This window comes from Petaurus breviceps, unplaced genomic scaffold (genome assembly GCF_028583685.1).
Source record: "Petaurus breviceps papuanus isolate PSGF00001 unplaced genomic scaffold, PetGlider_PUasm1.0 118, whole genome shotgun sequence".
Lineage (NCBI taxonomy): Eukaryota > Metazoa > Chordata > Mammalia > Diprotodontia > Petauridae > Petaurus > Petaurus breviceps.
Genome location: NW_027185616.1, coordinates 506,704 through 514,710, shown reverse-complemented (window position 1 = coordinate 514,710; position 8,007 = coordinate 506,704).

Genomic DNA, 8,007 nt, shown 5'->3' with positions numbered 1-8,007 from the left:
GAGAGAGAGAGAGAGAGAGAGAGAGAGAGAGAGAGAGAGAGAGAGATGGGAAGAAAGGGAGGAAAAAAAGGGGGAAGAGACAGAGGAAGGGGGACAAGGAGGGAGAAGGAGAGAGTGATCACTACCTGCTGATAAGAACCAAGGAAGCTTTTAATGGAGAAAAGAGAATTTGAGCAGGTCACCAAAGAAAATGAAGGGTTCCATTAGGATGAGACGGTAAGGGAGTAAATTCTAGACCACAATACATGGAAATGGAAATGAAAAAAGGCAAAATGAGTTTGTGGAACAATAAGTAGTTTAGTGTGATTAGAATGCAGAATGTGCATAGTAATGTGAAATGAAACTAGAAAGGTGGTCCCCAATCTCTTCATGTAAAATAAGGGGGTTAGACTAGGTGACCTTCAAGGACCTTCTAGCTCTAAAATCTAAGAACCAGATTGTGGAAGCATCTTTATTGCCTGGCTCAGTAAAGATTTTGTATCATATTCCATAGGAAACAGGAATTCACTGAAAGATTTTGAGCAATATGATAAAATCAGGCCTGTACATTAGTAAGATTATATTCAATATAGTTTCTTTCCCTGATGCACAAACTTGTTCTTCTTTGTTCAATGGAGATAGAAATCAACTTGCCCTTCTATTACAGCCTTTTATGAAGTATGTTTATTGGATATCTTACTGCAATCCACAACTTTACTTAAATAACTCAGTCCTGGGAAACTACATCCCTACACATCTGAACACACACATGCATGTGGTTGTGTGTGTGTGTGTGTGTGTGTGTGTGTGTGTGTTGGAGGAAGTGGGGAAGAGAGACTTTAGGTACTAGGCTACATAGTCTAATGATTCCTGGGCAAGAGTTCAGTTTCATCTCTCAATTACCCACAAGGGTCTTTTCTATGCAGTCAACACATTTGAGTTTATTTATTTGGTGCTTTAACTTCAACAAATTTCTAGGCTTAGTGTCAGGTAGGAAGTAGTTTTTGCTGGTTAAGTGAAAATAAGAACAAAAACGTATTACAGAATTTAGAGTTTCTACTGATGACATTCTCCCCTTTCTGATGAATTGTAAGGCAGAGGAATCAATCCTGAGTTTCTAAGGAGAATGACTTGGCATGTGGAACTCAAATGATTCTTTGCTAATTTACTGTGGTTTATATAATTAAAATGCACAAGAAGTGGGTGAGTTACTAAGGGTGTCTGAGGATGAATAGTAAATTGGCTTTTGATTCATTCATGTGATAACTGTTGTCTAATACCCAAAGATAAAAGAACAATTGAAAAGTACTTTAAATGCTTGCAGGTTCTTTATACTGGTGTTTACCAATCACTGCTAATTATTTATCATTATAGTAAAGGGACTATTAGCCAGAACCCAACTAGCTAGAATTTTCTCTATGCTCACCTTTGCGTAGGAGAAGGGGGGGGGCACAAATCAAAATTAGCAAATGAATAAATGAATAGATAAATAAATGAACAGACAAGTAAATAAACAAATAAAGGAGTAAATAAAGGAGCTGGCATCAGAAAGGAAGTAAAAAACAATTAGATAATGTACCATTATAATTGTTCTTCACAATTATTTTTTCATTTAACAAACATTTATTTAGTGCCTCCTATGTCTTTGGAACTCTTCTAGGTGAACAGACTTCAAAGACAAAGGCTAAATAGGCTCTACCCTCAAGAGGCTTACATTCCATGGACAAAGGGAGAGATAATATGTACCTAGAAGAGTAAATAGAAAAATGGATCATACAAAGTAGTTATTGGAAGAAGACACTAAAAGGAGGCAAGGGAGGAATCAGGACAGGATGTAGAAGTGTAGGAGATGCCACTTGATTGGAGCCTTACAGAAAGTGAGGGATTCTGTGAGGAGGGAATGTATTTTAGGAGTTGGGAACAACACATATGCAAAGGTATAGAGAAAGGAAATGGAATGCTGTGTATAGGGAACAAGTAGATGTTGCCTGTTCCTTAACTATAAAATAAAGGTTCCATCTTTTTCTCCATCATTACTAAGGTAGAAAAATGAATTCATAAACCATAAGAAAATATTTCAAAAGGATTGAAAAAAAAGTTGTTACTTAGAAAATTTCATTATTGAGAGAATCATGTTCCTTAAGTAGTGGACAAATTCAATTCAGTTTGTGTGTGATGAAAAATCTCATCCAAAATTTAATCAAGAACATGGAGATCTCTTAGGATAGGAACAGGAATTTATTCTCTTCCCGGGGTGAAGAAGGCAGCCTTCCCCATGATCGATCATGAGGAAGAGGCACTTTACAACAGGCAGAACAAGAATTCATACCCTAATGGGGTCCCTTCTCCCATTGGTTGGGGATGGTGGGGGGGGGAGCTCAAGTCTTGGCCTGAAAATTTTCCCCAATAAACAGTAGAGGAGCCCACCAAGGAGGCTGATTGATAGCAAGGGAAAGGGAGGAGGGGCCCGCAGAGGCAGGAAATCTGAAAGCCTCCTGGAAGGGCTGGCTGCTGATTAACAGTAGAAGAGGAGTCTAGGAAGGGGGAGGGAAGTTGTGAGAAGTTTTCACTTCCTCCCCACACAAGTTCAACAAACATTTCTTGGGAGTTTACTTCATGCAGAGCACTATTCTAGGTACTAGTATTGAGCACAACCCCACCTTCCATTCCCTTAATTGATCTGTAAGTAACAACTCCACCTTCCTTTACCTTCCATTGATCTGTAAACAGACATTTTAGGATAACTTTACCCTTCCCTCTCCTAATTGATCCATGGGTTGGGGTTTCAGCCTAGGGTAAAATCCCTGCTCCATTCTACCTGGTGTTCTCCATCTCCACCCATTCTGGGTTCCCTGTACCTCAGCCTAGGAAAATTTGGGAAAATTCAAATATACACTGACCAATTGTAACCTGACTATTGTAATCTCTTTAAACACTGGCATACTGTTCATGCCAATCCACTGTCTGATTTGGGTATGTGACCCTGGCAGTCCTGCAGTAAATAAAATCCATTTTCAATTTTAATCTCGGGGATCTTCTGTCTCGCTCCTTTATGCCCAACACTAGCAATCAAAAATAAATATCCCTGCCTGTAAAGAGTTTCCCTTTTACTGTGGAAATGCAATGTGGACACAGAGAAGTAAATACAAGATCATCTCAGGAAGTGGGAAAGAATGCTAATAATTAGGGGGACTATGAAATGATCTGTGTATGAGGGAGCACTTGAGCTCAGCTTCCCAGGAAGCTGAGGATCCAGAGACAAAGTCAAAAAGGAGTACATCCAAGGTATGGGGGACAGCCCACATAAAGACAAGGAGACAGGAGTTAGAATGCTAATTTCAGGGAACAGTTTGGTTATAGTGTATGAAAGCAGATAATGAGGAAATAAGTGTGAAAAGGCAAATTGTGGCCAGACTGTGGAAGACTTGAAAAACCAGGATTCAAAATTTGTATTTTACCTAAATGCAACAAGGGTCCCCTTTAGAGTTTTAAGAAGGGGATAGCCCTGCATTCTAGGAAAATAATTTTTGAAAATTTATGGAGGTTGGATCAGGGAAGAGTAAGACTAGGGGCAATGAGAGAAATTAGAAGACTATTGCAGCAGTCCAGGTAAGAGATGATAAAAACTGCAATAGAAGTGTTTGTTGGTCATGTGAGGGACAAGAAGAGGATGAATGGGAGAGATATTCTGAAAGTGGGTCAAAAAGAAGGGCAAATAATTAAGCATAGATGTGAGGGAGAGGAAAATCAAGAATAGCTTTGAGATAGAACACCTAGATAACTAGACGGAGATGTTGCTGAGAAGTAATCTCCACAGGGACATAGAAGTTTTGAAGAAAGGAAGGTTTGGGTAGAGGTTTAATGACCAGTCCAGCTGTACATCCAAGTAGACATGTCTAAATTGATACCTATGCAGGTGGGGCTGCATACTTAGTACTTAGGAGAGAAGATGTTAGAATATATATGGAGTAGGACCCACTTACAGGAAGGGAAGGAAGGGAACAAGCATTTATTAAGTACCTACTATGTGTCATTCACTGTACTAAGTGGTTTATAAATATAATCTTATTTCAACCTCATTTATAAAAACATAAATGCCTCTTCATCCTAGAAGTTTATTCCAACTATGAAACTTTCTCAGGTTAGGTATATCTCATTCCTCTCTAGGCTGCACTAAGGACTTTCTCTAACATGCCCCTTTGCTAGAGAAACCTTTGTCTCTCCAACCCCCACCCCTACTTTTCAGCTTTCTTTTAAGTGTGTTATAGGAATATAAATTTTTAAGATCTTCCCTGCCCCTAGGTTAAGTGCACCTGGAGCCTGTGGTGGGAGACTTGTTTTTCAGGAAATACTTTGTGATTGGGCAGTGGGTCAAGAGGGTTGTTACATTCTCTGAGCCTGGAGATGGCTATATAAACCTTGATGTGAGACTTTGTTTGGGGGCTCACTTTGAGAAATGTTGTGTGATTTGACCAGATGAGACTCTGGGCAGCCATTGAGCCCCCAGGCTTTGAAAACCCAGATGTTGATGTTTCCCTCTCTGGTAACTGACTAGGTATGGATGTAATGGTCAAGACAGTTGGAAGCCTGTCTGCCTGATATGTTTTTCTGTTTTCTTGTAACTTCTGTCTGTATACTCTGAAGTTCGGGGTGCTGACTTTTCCCCCTGAACTAGGTAAATGATATGTTTGATTGATTAAAGCAAGATTGTTAACCCATTTTGAGTTGCCTTCCTTTAGAAAAGCAGATCTAAGCACCTGTGTTGGCAGCCATCTTGGGTATGCTGGGGTGCTTGCTGCTACAAGTGTTTTCTTTTTCCATTAGAATATAAACTCCTTGAGGACAGGGGCTATCTATCTTTCTTTCTATTTGTATTCCCAGGACACAGCACAATAACTAGAAACATGGTAGCTCTTAATAAATGCTTGTTTACTAACTGACACTGGACAAGATACATAGGTTCAAAAATCATTTTCCAGAGATGATAAATGAACCCATTACAATTGATGGTACCACTAAGAAAGGATACAGAGAAATACAAGAGGACCCAAGACAAAGCCCTGGGGTACTGGGTACTTAGGATATGAGAAATGGATTCTCCATAAGAGAATACTAAAAGGCAGTTAAATAGGTAGGGGGGGAACCAGGACAAAGCAGTATCACAGAAGCAAGGGAGAGAATATTGAGGAGAGAGGGGTCACCCTTCTCAAAAGCTGTAAAGAAGTCAATTAGGATGAAGACTGAGAACATACCACTGGGGTAAATGGCAGGGCTGAATGAAGTTTTTTCTTCTTTTTCTTTTCTTTTTTTTTTTTTTTTGAGAGTGGGAAGAGCTGGGAATATTTGTCAGTGGGAGGGAAGGAGCCAAAAGATAAGGAGATTGAAGATAAGAGAAAGAAAAAAGAGAGCAAATGGAAGAGAAGTGAGAGGAGAGAGTAAGAGGAGGGGAAGAGAAGGTAAGGGAGAAGGAGAAAACAAGGAGAGAGAGAGATCTGAGAGAAGATAGAGAGGAAAGGGGAGAGAGAAGAGAAAGGAGAAAGGAGAAAAGAGAGGGGGAGGAGAGGAAAAGAAGGAGCAATGGGGAAAGGGAGAGGGAGGAAAGCAAGAAATGGGGAGAAAGAAGGGAGGATGAAAGGATGAGAAGGGAGAGAGAATATGATTGATGGACAAGTTTCCAGAGGAGAAAGAGGGTAGAAGCAGGGACACAAGTAAAGGAATTGACCTTGGCAAGAAGGGCCAGAGAGAACTCATGACTGACAGCCTCCCTTCCCTCAGATGAGGTCCTTTGTTGATGAAAAGGAAAGGGTGGTACAAGATGCTGGAGGAGACAAGAGAAGGTTTCAATTACCCCTGTGGGGAGCATACATTCAAATATGACATCTTAAAGGACTGTCCTATAGCAATGAGGACCCAGGTAAGATTGGAAAATGATTTGTAGGTGATACTGTCAGCACTCACTCCAATGGCATTCAATGGCATGTTAGTATGAACAAAGAATGCATATAATGGTAATATCATAGAGCTGGGATTTGGCAGGAGTGACTAACAGAGAGTTTAATCACTATCTCTAAAAGAATGAAGCCTAGAATAGCATAGTGGTAGAACAAGGAGGACAGGGATTCAAAGGCAGAGAAAATGTAAATGGGTATGTCAAAGATGGTGCTTAAAGCATGTTTTCCTTACTCCAAGACAAGCTCTCTGTGCTGTCATATATATATTTGTGAGTAAATATGTCTAATCTAGTTGAAATATCTCTGTTTTTATTTGAAATATCCTATAAGGGATAGGGGCTTCTGATCAGGTCCTTGCGAACTTGACAACTCAAATTCAGTGTTAGTTCCCTATCCTCATTCTAAGATGGCCTAAAAGAAATCACATACACAAAAAGTCCTGAGGATGGAACAAGTAATTGGTTCTAGTTTGGACCTGGATGAGATCCTATTTTTGAGAAGTCAGACTTGGTTCCTGAGTGAGGCTTTGCCACTATAGGGCCTATTATCTGGGACCACGATGGTTATAGAGCATTGAGGCATTGTTACTTTTCTCAAATAGACAAGCAAGAAAGAGTAGTTAGACAAAGTGGATGCAGTGGTGTGGAGATGTTAAGTGATTTGTTCATGGTCATACAACTGGTTAACAACAAGAAACAGCTAACATTTATATGGTGCATATTATATGCCAGGCACCATGTTAAATAATTTACAACTATTGTATCATTTGATCCTTACAACAACCCTGGAAAATAAGTGTTATTATTATCCCTACTTTATACTTGAGGGAACAGATTAAGTGACTTTACTAGGAACACAGGTATAAAGTGTCTGAGATGGGATTTGAACTTGGGTCTTCCTGACTCTAGGCTCATTGTTCTAGCCATTGACTAGTATCAAAAGTAGGATTTGAATAGGATTTTGAGCCCCCTTACCATGGGGGTCACTCTGCTGACTCCTTTAACTTGTTAGCTTTCCCCTCTGCTTAAACTGTGGGGCCCATCCAATCAATTTCCTTTGAGACTCACCAAATAGGCAAGTCCTGTACTTTCACTGATGTGGTAACTCTTTTAATGAAGGCAATTGCAAACTATTTATAATTATAAGTCTTAAAGCATTGCTGGAGGTAGGAAATTGACCAAACAAAATGACCCATAGAAGGACAATTCTTTGGATGAGGGAAATAACAATGCTGTCATGTATGGATTGGTTCAAAGAACTGGCAATACTTACCATGGGAAAGAGAGTGGTGGGCATTTGGTTGCCATCTTCAAATATTTAAAAGATCATCATGTAGAAAAAGGATTCTTTACTTTGCCAGGCCCAGAGTGACCAGAGAACTAATGAGAGAACATTAGAGCTTCCTAAAGTTGTCCAACAATGAGATAGGCTGCCTGAGGAAGTAATGGGTTCCCCTCATTTGAAGTGTTCAAGCTGCTGAATAACCATTTTTTTTCTTTTTTTGCTTTTTGGAGGGCAATTGGGGTTAAGTGACTTGCCCAAGGTCACAGGCTAGTTTTTTGTGTTAAGTGTCTGAGGTCGAACTTGAACTCAGGTCCTCCTGACTCCAGGGCCAGTGGTCTGTTCACTGTGCCACCTAGCCACCCCATGGATAACCATTTTTAAGGACATTATAGGGAGAATTTGAAGTAGGCAACTGGCTAGATAATCTGTTAAGATCCCTTCCAATTCAAAGAATCCCAATTCTAAAATTCTAGAAAATCCCTTGCATACCTTTTTCTCTTCCTAGAAAAAAAAAATTCTATAATGATTAGACACTGTCTTACATCAGGGGTCATTGAGATTCCAGAGTAATTAACAGACTAATCATGATTTCTTTTTTTTTTTTTTTTGCTTTTTTTGGAGGGAAATTGGGTTTAAGTAACTTGCCCAAGGTCACACAGCTAGGTGTGTGTGTGTGTGTGTGTGTGTGTGTGTGTGTATGTGTAAGTGTCTAAGGCTGGATCCGAACTCAGGTCCTCCTCACTCCAGGGCCAGCACTCTACTCACTGCGCCACCTAGCCGCCCCTCTAGTCAT